At 36.6% G+C, this 13,241-nt stretch overlaps 1 protein-coding gene across 11 annotated transcripts in view; it reads left to right on the top strand.

The window, feature by feature from the left end:
• Positions 1–13,241, top strand: part of DGKB (diacylglycerol kinase beta) — a 795,246-nt gene that overhangs the window by 485,965 nt on the left and 296,040 nt on the right. The window lies entirely within an intron of this gene.

Below are 13,241 nucleotides of genomic sequence, written 5' to 3'. Positions count from 1 at the left end.
AATTTTGCCTATAGATGAAACAAACTTGAGGTCTATTTTTATCACCAGAAATAAAAATATGTAAATATTAAGAGTATAGAGATCATCATTTTTGTATTTCCGTGGAGACACTTTCATTTTCCACTAAAGCATATCTGGCATAGCCTTTCACAGCTTACAAATGTCAAGACATTGCAAAATGTACCTTTATAAATAATGCAATAATGCATATAAATGTGTATGTAAAGATCATAACGACATGATCCCTTATACTGTAGCTAACTATAATTTTTTTCATTATTTCATGCAAGTTTTTTTTTTTTTTGCTTTAGTAGAACTCTTACGAGGAATAATATATAAATAAATATGTTCATATTCCAGTCTCAAGAATATATCAGTTCTCCAATAACACAGACATGATTTAATTATTAAGTGAAAAATTGTTTAAAATATTATCAGAATTTTTTGTTTAACACATAATTACAGATAACCTTTAGCCATAAGGTTCCTAGAGTATTGTCATAAAGATAGTAAATGCTTAATGTTAATTGATGATAATTACAAAGTGCAGTAGTTAAGAGCTACTAAATTATTCCTTTGGTTCATGAAATGGTGTCAGAGCTTTTAAGTAATTTGAATTTCTGAACATTTCAGTAGCACAGTTTATGCCTGCACTTAATAATAGGGTAAATCAAATTAAATTGCCTATATTCAACCACTTTTGAATATAGGAGTGAATTCCTATGGTTCAGAATATAATATTTAAGTTCAAAGTGCAGTACAGTATAGAGAAAAATGGGAGGTTTAAGGACCCCAAAAAGGTGATGAAAGTTACATTGTAGAACAGGTGATGGTTCAGGTGTCAAGTAAGTGATCACTAGTCTGGACACTGAAATAGATGAAGGGTTGGGAGAAAAAGTCAAGCAGTCAATCAAGCAGAAGTCTGAGGACATGTAACAATGAAACATAAAACCAGGACAGTGAAAAGAAGAAGGGAGTCTTCTAAAACGTGACATGGTCAGAAATCCAGGAAGGCAACCATAGCCAGGCAAGTCATGTCAACTGAGAGATCAGAGCAATGTGGACAGGAGAAAGGCCACAGAAAATGATGCTTTAGGAGAAAATTCCTCTCCCACGTAGACAATTCTAGGTAGATGTATCTAAGTAGAGTACTGAACAAATGTACAGGTAGAATTGTCTAGAGGGCATTTGTAACTAGAGAATAAATGCAAATTTTTATATTACTAGGGCATGGTATGAATAAAAAATATGAATATTGTTTCTATCAAATTATAGAAGAGCCTTTCTGAAGTATGAAAATATGTCAATAAAATCACTCATATATGTAAAATTTGAAGATCTGAATAGAATTTCCTGGACAGTTTACCCAAGAAACATGAGAAATATTCAACAAATAAATCTATTTATGTTATAATCATCTAAAGTGCATCATTAGTGGCATCTTAGCATTGGACCTAATTTAACAAATATTTACTGACTCAATGTATTAGAGACTTGACTTGGAGTATTTTGTAAATTATTAGTCATAGAAATCTGAAATTTCAGATCTTAAGACAGTAGATCTGGCTTCCAATAATTTATCCTGAATAAGGTTAATGGAGCCATTGCACATTGGAAGCGATCGTGGATTTGGTTTCTGGATATAATTGAAAAGAATGATTAATATGTTACCTAATAGGTTAAGATATATTCCATTCTAGATAATCAGTGAAATATTTTTATGATTCAAACATAGATACAAGTCACATGAATCTCAAAAATTAACCAAAATATAACAAAAAAATTTAGAATTGACCTGTCTGGCTTAGCAGGCAATGTCCAAAAAGACTTGTAAAATTACATTATTAAATAAATCAGAAGTTTAGTTTTACATATGTAAAATGCAAAAAATTCAGCTTTGTAATAAAGTATTCTGTATGAGCAGAAATAACAGTTATAAAAGAAACTTCATGGTGTACTAGTATATTTCCAGGAAGCCATTCATCCATCATCAAATTTTTGCAAATGAGAGGTATCTTTGGAAAATGTTCTCAAAAAGTATTAAATGAAAATTAAAAATTATACAGCATATTTTCTCAAAATTTTATCTGAGAAATATTTTAACATTTTATAACTATACATCTGTGTACCCATCACCTACGAAATTCTTAAATACAGAAAGGTAAAACCCCAAATTTATAACCAGCCAAAATATTTTTTGAACCCAAGTGTATGAATATTAAATTTTTTGAACATGCAAAAAAATTATTGGAGATGCTACAATGAAAGAACTGGAAGTTGCTTAAAGTGTATTTAATTATACGGCTAAGAGTAAAACAACTTCTTAAATTCGATAAACATTGTAGAGCAAAATGAAAGTGTTACAAACATATTGAAATGTTAGTAGACTTCATTTAAAACAGTGAAGCAGGGGTGGGGCCAAGATGGCGGACTAGGTGGACGCTACCACGGATCCCTCTTGCAACAAACACTTGGAAAAACAAGTGAATTGATCACATACATAACAATCTACGAACTCTGAACAACAAACACAGATTTAGAGACGGAGAACGAACAAATACGGGGAGGCAGCGATTGTTTTCAGAGCCTGGAGCCAGCGTACCAGTCAGCAGATTTTCTGGAAAAACTAGTTTCCCAGTGATGGCTCGGAGACAGCAGTCCATATCAAACCACATAAAGAAGCAGACCATGACAGCTTCTCCAACCCCCCCAAAAAAAGAATCAAAATCTTTCCCAAACGAAGATACAATCCTGGAATTATCAGATACGGAATATAAAAAACTAATTTACAGAATGCTTAATGATATCACAAACGAAATAAGGCAAACTGCAGAAAAAGCCAAGGAACACACTGATAAAACTGTTGAAGAACTCAAAAAGATTATTCAAGAACATAGTGGAAAAATTAATAAGTTGCAAGAATCCATAGAGAGACAGCATGTAGAAATCCAAAAGATTAACAATAAAATTACAGAATTAGACAACGCAATAGGAAGTCAGAGGAGCAGACTGGAGCAATTAGAATGCAGACTGGGACATCTGGAGGACCAGGGAATCAACACCAACATAGCTGGAAAAAAATCAGATAAAAGAATTAAAAAAAAAATGAAGAAACCCTAAGAATCATGTGGGACTCTATCAAGAAGGATAACTTGCGTGTGATTGGAGTCCCAGAACGGGGGGGGGGGGGACAGAAAACCCAGAGAAAATAGTTGAAGAACTCCTGACAGAAAACTTCCCTGACATCATGAAAGACGAAAGGATATCTATCCAAGATGCTCATCGAACCCCATTTAAGATTGATCCCAAAAGAAAAACACCAAGACATATTATCATCAAACTTGCCAAAACCAAAGATAAACAGAAAATTTTAAAAGCAGCCAGGGAGAAAAGAAAGGTTTCCTTCAAGGGGGAATCAATAAGAATAAGTTCAGACTACTCAGCAGAAACCATGCAGGCAAGAAGGGAATGGGACGACATATACAGAGCACTGAAGGAGAAAAACTGCCAGCCAAGGATCGTATATCCAGCAAAACTCTCTCTGAAATATGAAGGCGAAATTAAGATATTTACAGATAAACACAAGTTTAGAGAATTTGCAAAAACCAAACCAAAGCTACAAGAAATACTAAAGGCTATTGTTTGGTCAGAAAACCAATAATATCAGGTACCAGCACAAAACAAGGTCACAAAACAGAACGTCCTGATATCAACTCAAATAGGGAAATCACAAAAACAAACAAATTAAGATTAATTAAAAATAAATAAATAAATAAAATAATACACATAACAGGGAATCATGGTAAAAGATCACAATAATCCAAAAGAGGGACTAAATACAGGACTCTTTGAACTGCCAGATGGAGAGTGATACAAGGCGATATAGATCAATACAAGTTAGGTTTTTACTTAGAAAAATAGGGGTAAATAATAAGGTAACCACAAAAAGGTATAACAACTCTATAACTCAAGATAAAAGCCAAGAAAAACGTAACGACTAAACTAACCTAAAGTCAAACACTATGAAAATGAGGATCTCACAATTTACTAAGAAAAACGTCTCAGCACAAAAAAGTATGTGGAAAAATGAAATGGCCAACAACACACATGAAAAGGCATCAAAATGACAGCACTAAAAACTTATTTATCTATAATTACGCTGAATGTAAATGGACTAAATGCACCAATAAAGAGACAGAGAGTCACGGGCTGGATAAAGAAACACGATCCATCTATATGCTGCCTACAAGAGACACACCTTAGACTTAGAGACACAAACTCAAACTCAAAGGATGGAAAAAAATATATCAAGCAAACAATAAGCAAAAAAGAAGAGGAGTAGCAATATTAATTTCTGACAAAATAGACTTTAGACTTAAATCCACCACAAAGGATAAAGAAGGACACTATATAATGATAAAAGGGACAATTGCTCAGGAAGACATAACCATATTAAATATTTATGCGCCCAATGACAGGGCTGCAAGATACATAAATCAAATTTTAACAGAATTGAAAAGTGAGATAGACACCTCCACAATTATAGTAGGAGACTTCAACATACCACTTTCGGAGAAGGACAGGACATCCAGTAAGAAGCTCAATAGAGACACAGAAGACCTACTTACAACAATCAACCAACTTGACCTTATTGACTTATACAGAACTCTCCACCCAACTGCTGCAAAGTATACTTTTTTTTCTAGTGCACATGGAACATTCTCTAGAATAGACCACATATTAGGTCATAAAACAAACCTTTGCAGAGTCCAAAACATCGAAATATTACAAAGCATCTTCTCACACCACGAGGCAATAAAACTAGAAATCAATAACAGAAAAACTAGGGAAAAGAAATCAAATACTTGGAAAATGAACAATACCCTCCTGAAAAAAGACTGGGTTATAGAAGACATCAAGGAGGGAATAAGGAAATTCATAGAATGCAACGAGAATGAAAATACTTCCTATCAAAACCTCTGGGACACAGCAAAAGCAGTGCTCAGAGGCCAATTTATATCGATAAATGCACACATACAAAAAGAAGAAAGAGCCAAAATCAGAGAACTATCCCGACAACTTGAACAAACAGAAAGTGAGCAACAAAAGAACCCATCAGGCACCAGAAGAAAACAAATAATAAAAATTAGAGCTGAACTAAATGAATTAGAGAACAGAAAAACAATTGAAAGAATTAACAAAGCCAAAAGCTGGTTCTTTGAAAAAATTAACAAAATTGATAAACCATTGGCTAGACTGACTAAAGAAAAACAGGAAAGGAAACAAATAACCCGAATAAGAAACGAGAAGGACCACATCACAACAGAGCCAAATGAAATTAAAAGAATCATTTCAGATTATTATGAAAAATTGTACTCTAACAAATTTGAAAACCTAGAAGAAATGGATGAATTCTTGGAAAAACACTACCTACCTAAACTAACACATTCAGAAGTAGAACAACTAAATAGACCCATAACAAAAAAAAGAGATTGAAACGGTAATCAAAAAACTCCCAACAAAAAAAAGCCCTGGCCCGGACGGCTTCACTGCAGAGTTCTACCAAACTTTCAGAGAAGAGTTAACAGCACTACTTCTGAAGGTATTCCAAAGCATAGAAAATGACGGAATACTACCCAACTCATTCTATGAAGCTACCATCTCCCTGATACCAAAACCAGGTAAAGACATTACAAAAAAAGAAAATTATAGACCTATATCCCTCATGAACATTGATGCAAAAATCCTCAACAAAATTCTAGCCAATAGAATCCAACAACACATCAAAAAAATAATTCACCCTGATCAAGTGGGATTTATACCAGGTATGCAAGGCTGGTTTAATATCAGAAAAACCATTAATGTAATCCACCACATAAATAAAACAAAAGACAAAAACCACATGATCTTATCAATTGATGCAGAAAAGGCATTTGACAAAGTCCAACACCCATTTATGATAAAAACTCTTACCAAAATAGGAATTGAAGGAAAATTCCTCAACATAATAAAGGGCATCTATGCAAGGCTAACAGCCAATATCACTCTAAATGGAGAGAACCTGAAAGCATTTCCCTTGAGAACGGGAACCAGACAGGGATGCCCTTTATCACCGCTCTTATTCAACATCGTGCTAGAAGTCCTAGCCAGGGCAATTAGGCTAGACAAAGAAATAAAAGGTATCCGGATTGGCAAGGAAGAAGTAAAGTTATCACTATTTGCAGATGACATGATTATATACACAGAAAACCCTAAGGAATCCTCCAGAAAACTACTGAAACTAATAGAAGAGTTTGGCAGAGTCTCAGCTTATAAAATAAACATACAAAAATCACTTGGATTCCTTTACATCAACAAAAAGAACACCGAAGAGGAAATAACCAAATCAATACCATTCACAGTAGCCCCCAAGAAGATAAAATACTTAGGAATAAATCTTACCAAGGATGTAAAAGACCTATACAAAGAAAAGTACAAAGCTCTACTATAAGAAATTCAAAAGGACATACTTAAGTGGAAAAACATACCTTGCTCATGGATAGGAAGACTTAACATAGTAAAAATGTCTATTCTACCAAAAGCCATGTATACATACAATGCACTTCCGATCCAAATTCCAATGACATTTTTTAAGGTGATAGAGAAACAAATCACCAATTTCATATGGAAGGGAAAGAAGCCTCGGATAAGCAAAGCATTACTGAAAAAGAAGAAGAAAGTGGGAGGCCTCACTCTACCTATTTCAGAACCTATTATACAGCCACAGTAGTCAAAACAGCCTGGTACTGGTACAACAACAGGCACATAGACCAATGGAACAGAATTGAGAACCCAGATATAAATCCATCCACGTATGAGCAGCTGATATTTGATAAAGGACCAGTGTCAGTTAATTGGGGAAAAGATAGTCTTTTTAACAAATGGTGCTGGCATAACTGGATATCCATTTGCAAAAAAATGAAACAGGACCCATACCTCACACCATGCACAAAAACTAACTCCAAGTGGATCAAAGACCTAAACATAAAGACTAAAACGATAAAGATCATGGAAGAAAAAATAGGGACAACCCTAGGAGCCCTAATACAAGGCATAAACAGAATACAAAACATTACCAAAAATGATGAAGAGAAACCCAATAACTGGGAGCTCCTAGAAATCAAACACCTATGCTCATCTAAAGACTTCTCCAAAAGAGTAAAAAGACCACCTACAGACTGGGAAAGAATTTTCAGCTATGACATCTCAGACCAGTGCCTGATCTCTAAAATCTACATGATTCTGTCAAAACTCAACCACAAAAAGACAAACAACCCAATCAAGAAGTGGGCAAAGGATATGAACACACATTTCACTAAAGAAGATATTCAGGCAGCCAACAGATACATGAGAAAATGCTCTCGATCATTAGCCATTAGAGAAATGCAAATTAAAACTACGATGAGATTCCATCTCACACCAACAAGGCTGGCATTAATCCAAAAAACACAAAATAATAAATGTTGGAGAGGCTGCGGAGAGATTGGAACTCTTATACACTGCTGGTGGGAATGTAAAATGGTACAACCACTTTGAAAATCTATCTGGCGTTATCTTAAACAGTTAGAAATAGAACTACCATACAACCCAGAAATCCCACTCCTCGGAATATACCCTAGAGATGCAAGAGCCTTCACACAAACAGATATATGCACACCCATGTTTATTGCAGCTCTGTTTACAATAGCAAAAAGCTGGAAGCAACCAAGGTGTCCATCAATGGATGAATGGGTAAATAAATTGTGGCATATTCACACAATGGAATACTACGCATTGATAAAGAACAATGACGAATCTGTGAAACATTTCATAACATGGAGGAACCTGGAAAGCATTATGCTGAGCGAAATTAGTCAGAGGCAAAAGGACAAATATTGTATAAGACCACTATTATAGGATCTTGAGAAATAGTATAAACTGAGAAGAACACATACGTTTGTGGTTACGAAGAGGGGAGGGAGGGAGAGGGTTTCTTATTGACTAATCAGTAGATAAGAACTGCTTTGGGTGAAGGGAAAGACAACACTCAATACATGGAAGGTCAGCTCAATTGGACTGGACCAAAAGCAAAGAAGTTTCCGGGATAAAATGAATGCTTCAAAGGTCAGCGGAGCAGGGGCGGGGGTCTGGGGAACATGCTTTGAGGGGACTTCTAAGTCAATTGGCAAAATAATTCTATTATGAAAACATTCTGCATCCCACTTTGAAATGTGGCGTCTGGGGTCTTAAATGCTAACAAGCGGCCATCTAAGATGCATCAATTGGTCTCAACCCACCTGGAGCAAAGGAAAATGAAGAACACCAAGGTCACACGACAACTAAGAGCCCAAGAGACAGAAAGGGCCACATGAACCAGAGACCTACATCATCCTGAGACCAGAAGAACTAGTTGGTGCCCAGCCACAATCGATGACTGCCCTGACAGGGAGCACAACAGAGAACTCCTGAGGGAGCAGGAGATCAGTGGGATGCAGACCCCAAATTCTCATAAAAAGACCATACTTAATGGTCTGACTGAGACTAGAGGAATCCCGGCGGCAATGCTCCCCAGACCTTCTGTTGGCACAGGACAGGAACCATCCCCGAAGACAACTCATCAGACATGAAAGGGACTGGTCAGCGGGGGGGGAGAGAGATGCTGATGAAGAGTGAGCTAATTAAATCAGGTGGACACTTGAGAGTGTGTTGGCAACTCTTGTCTGGAGGGGGGATGGGAGGATAGAGAGAGAGGGAAGCCGGCAAAATTTTCACGAAAGGAGAGACTGAAAGGGCTGACTCAATAGGGGGAGAGCAAGTGGGAGTAGGGAGTGAGATGTATGTAAACTTATATGTGACAGACTGATTGGATTTGTAAACGTTCACTTGAAACTTAATAAAAGTTAATTAAAAAAAAAAAAGTGAAGCAGTAGGTATATAAATATATTTAAGCCATAAATGATAATACTTTTTTTGCAAGTTTAACTTTTAATTTGATCTTAGTTAAAATTGTAGTTTAAATCATAAGCAAGCCAGAAAAGCTTTAAAAAAAAAACTGCAAGAAGTTTGTTCAAACAAGTGCGTTTAAGAATCCAGACCACTGAATTAGTTGTTTCTTTTGGATTAGGGAGGTAAGCGAGAAAACTAGAAAATATTTACCAAAGTATTATTTTGTGCGTATCAGCATACAGTTGATTTTCTGCTGAAGTCTTCACCTAAAAAGAGAGTTTTCTATCAAACTCAGCTTATGACAGAATAGTTATCTTCCAAGGATTACTGAGAAGTACTCTGTAGACTTGAATGTTTACTATTCAAAAAACAAACAAAGCAAAGCGCTTCATTTTCAACTCATTTGTGTAAATTTGGGAGGGGCATTGCTGAATTATATGGTAAGACCATGTTTAGCTTTGTAAGAAACTGCCAGACTGTCTTCCAAAGTGGCTGTACTGGCTGTGTAGTTTTGGATTTCTATCAGCAGTGAATGACAGTTTCCATTTCTTCACATCTTTGCCAATATTTGGTATTGTCAGTGTTCTATTGTAGCCATTCTAATAGTTATATCCACCACTTATCTGTCAGTTTGTTGTACTGTGGTAGCTTGCATGTTGCAGTGATGCTGGAAGCTATGCCACCAGTATTTCAAATACCAGCAGGCTCACCTATGGTGGACAGGTTTCAGTGGCGCTTCTAGACTACAACTGACTATGAAGAAAGACCTGACTATCTACTTTCAGAAAGGTTTGGCCAGTAAAAACCTTATGGATAGCAGTGGAACATTGTCTGATATTATGCTGGAAAATGAGCCCCTCAGGTTGGTAGCTACTCAAAATATCAATGGGGAAGAGCTGCCTCCTCAAAGTAGAGTAGACCTTAATGACATGCGGGAGCAAAGCTTCTGAGACCTTCATTTGCTGATGTGGCACCATGTAAAGTGAGAAGAAACAGCAGCAAGCATCTGTTAGTAATCAGAACATGCAGTGTACAAAGTATGAAACAAGAAAAACTGGAAATAGTCAAAAATAAAATGGAACACTTGAAGATCAATATCCTAGGCATTAGTGAGCTGAAAGAGACTGGTGTTGGCCATTTTGAATCAGACAATATATGGTCTACTATGCCAGCAATGACAAATTGAAGAGGAATAGCTTCACATTCATTGTCAAAAAGAACGTTTCAAGATCTACCCTGAAGTACAACATTGTCAGTGATAGGATAATATCCGTACACCTACAAGGAAGACCAGTTAATACAACTATTATCCAAATTACACTCCAACCACTAATGCCAAAGATGAAGAAAATTTCAGTCTGAAATTGATCTAATATACTATCAAGATGTATAGATAATTTCTGGTGTTTAGAATGTAGAAGTTGGAAACAAAGCAAAAGGATCAGGACTTGGAAAATGTGGCCTTGGTGATAGAAATGCCACCAGAGATCTCATGATAGAATATTGCAAGACTAAAGAATTATTCCCCCACGTCTGTCAGTTTGTCATACTGTGGGGGCTTGCGTATTGCTGTGACATTGAACACTAAAGACTGAAGACCAGCTGAGTTGTGGAGTGACATCAAAGACATCACACATGAAGAAAGCAAGAGGTCATTGAAAAGACAGGAAAGAAAAAAAAAAAAAAAACACAAAGATGGATGTCAGAGGAGACTCTGAATCTTGCTTTCAAACATCGAGCAGCTAAAGCAAAAGGAAGAAATGATGAAGTAAAAGAACTGAAGAGAAGATTTCAATGGCCAGCTCAAGAAGACAAAGTATTACAATGACACGTGCAAAGAGCTGGAGATAGAAAACCAAAAAGGAATAACACACTTGGCGTTTCTCAAGCTGAAAGAGCTGAAGAAAAAAATCAAGCCTCGAATTGCAGTAGTGAAGGATTCTGTGGGGGAAAATATTAAACGATGCAGGAAACATCAAAAGAAGATGGAAAAAATACACAGTGTCATTATGCCAAAAAGAATTAGTCTATGTTCAACCATTTCAAGAGGTGGCATATGGTCAGGAACTGATGGTACGGAAGGAGGAATTCCAAGCTGCACTGAAGGCATTGGTGAAAAACAAGGCTCCAGGAATTGACTGAATATCAATTGAGATGTTCCAAAACAAATGGATACAGAACTGAAGGTGCTCACTCATCTATGCCAAGAAATTTGGGAGACAGCTACCTGGTCAACCAACTGGAAGAGATCCATATTTATGCCTATTCCCAAGAAAGGTGATCAAACCTAATGCAGAAATTATTGAACAATATCATCAATACCACACGCAAGTGAAGTTTTGCTGAAGATCATTCAAAAGTGGTTGCAGCAGTATATCAACAGGGGACTTCCAGAAATTCTGGCCAGATTCAGAAGAGGACGTGAAACCAGGGATATCATTGCTGATGTCAGATGGATCCTGGCTGAAAGCAGAGAACACCAGAAGGATGTTTACCTGTGTTTTATTGACTATCCAAAGTCATTGGACTGTGTGGATTATAGCAAATTATGGACAGCATTATGAAGTATGAGAATCCCAGAATACTTTTTAATTGTGCTCATGAGGAATCTGTACATAGATCAAGAGGCAGTTGTTTGGACAGAACAAGGTGATACTGAGTGCTTTAAAGACAGGAAAAGTGTGTGTCAGGGTTATATTCTTTCACCATACCTATTCAGTCTATATGCTGAGCAAATAATCCAAGAAGTTGGACTATATGAAGAAGAATGGGGCATCAGGATTGGAGGAAGACTCATTAACAACCTGCATTATGCAGATGACACAACCTTGCTTACTGAAAATGAAGAGAACTTGAAGCACTTACTAATGAAGATCAGAGACCACAGCCTTCAGTATGGATTGCACCTCAACATAAAACTAAAATCCTCACAACTGGGCCAATAAGCCACGTCATGATAAAGGGAGAAAAGATTGATGTTTCAAGGATTTCATTGAACTTACTTGGATCCACAGTCAACAGCCATGGAAGCAGCAGTCAAGAAACCAAAAGATGCATTGCATTGGGTAAATCTGCTGCAAAGGACCTCATTAAAGTGTTGAAAAGCAAAGATGTCACCTTGAAGACTAAGGTATGCCTGACCCAAGCCATGGTATTTCCAATCGCATCATTGCTGGATAATAAATAGGAAGACCAAAAAAGAACTGATGCCTTTGAATTGTGGTGTTGACGAAGAATGTTGAATATACATGGACTTCCAGAAGAACGAACAGTTCTGTCTTGGAAGAAGTACAACCAGAATGCTCCTTAGAAGCAAGGATGGCGAGACTGTGTCTTACATACTTTGGACATGTTGTCAGGAGGGATCAGTCCCTGGAGAAGGACATCATGCTTGGTAAAGTACAGGGTCAATGGAAAAGGGGAAGACCCTCAATGAGATGGATTGACACAGTGGCTGCAACAATGGGCTCAAGCATAACAACGATTGTAAGAATGGCGCAGGACTGGGCAAGTGTTTTGTTCTGTGGTACATAGGGTCACTATGAGTTGGAGCCGATTCGACAGCACCTAACAACAATAATGATTTATTCATTGGAAATATATTTTTTCAACAGCATAAATGATGACTATATATGTGCAGCTCTCCAGATGGAATAGGCAGGAATCTAAACGAGTACACCTGTGGAAAGAAATGTTGGAGAAGCTCAATATCATCAGTCAGAACAAGACCACGGGCCTATGCGGAACAGACCGTCAGTTGGTCATATGCAAGTTCAAATTGAAGCTCAAGGTAATTAAAACAAGTCAATGAGAGCCAAACTACTACCTTGATTATATCCCACCTGAATTTAGAAACCATCTAAGAATAGATTTGACTCATTGAACACTATCAACTGAAGACCATTTGAATTGTAGGATGACATCAAAGATATCATACATGAAGAAAGTAATAGGTCATTAAAAAGACAGGAAAGAAAGAGAAGACCAAAATGAATGCTGTGAGTGGGAATTCACTTGATGGGAAATGGGTGTTAGTTCTGTACTGGTATGTAATTGTTGTTTTAATTTAGAATTCACTAATGATATATGATGTTGAACACCTTTTTGTATGCTTATTTGAATGTCTTTTCATAGGCTATTTGCCTCATCTTCTTTGGTGAGGTATCCATTCAGGTGTTTTGTACACTTTTTAACTGGATTTTTCATTTTCTTATTGTTGAGTTTTAAGTATCCTTTGTATATTTTGCATGTAAGATCTTTATCGATATGTTTTTTGC

The sequence above is a fragment of the Elephas maximus genome, chromosome 8 (assembly GCF_024166365.1).
Source record: "Elephas maximus indicus isolate mEleMax1 chromosome 8, mEleMax1 primary haplotype, whole genome shotgun sequence".
Taxonomy (NCBI): domain Eukaryota; kingdom Metazoa; phylum Chordata; class Mammalia; order Proboscidea; family Elephantidae; genus Elephas; species Elephas maximus.
Note: the sequence above shows the minus strand (reverse complement) of the source record. Positions and strands in the feature narration are given on the sequence as shown.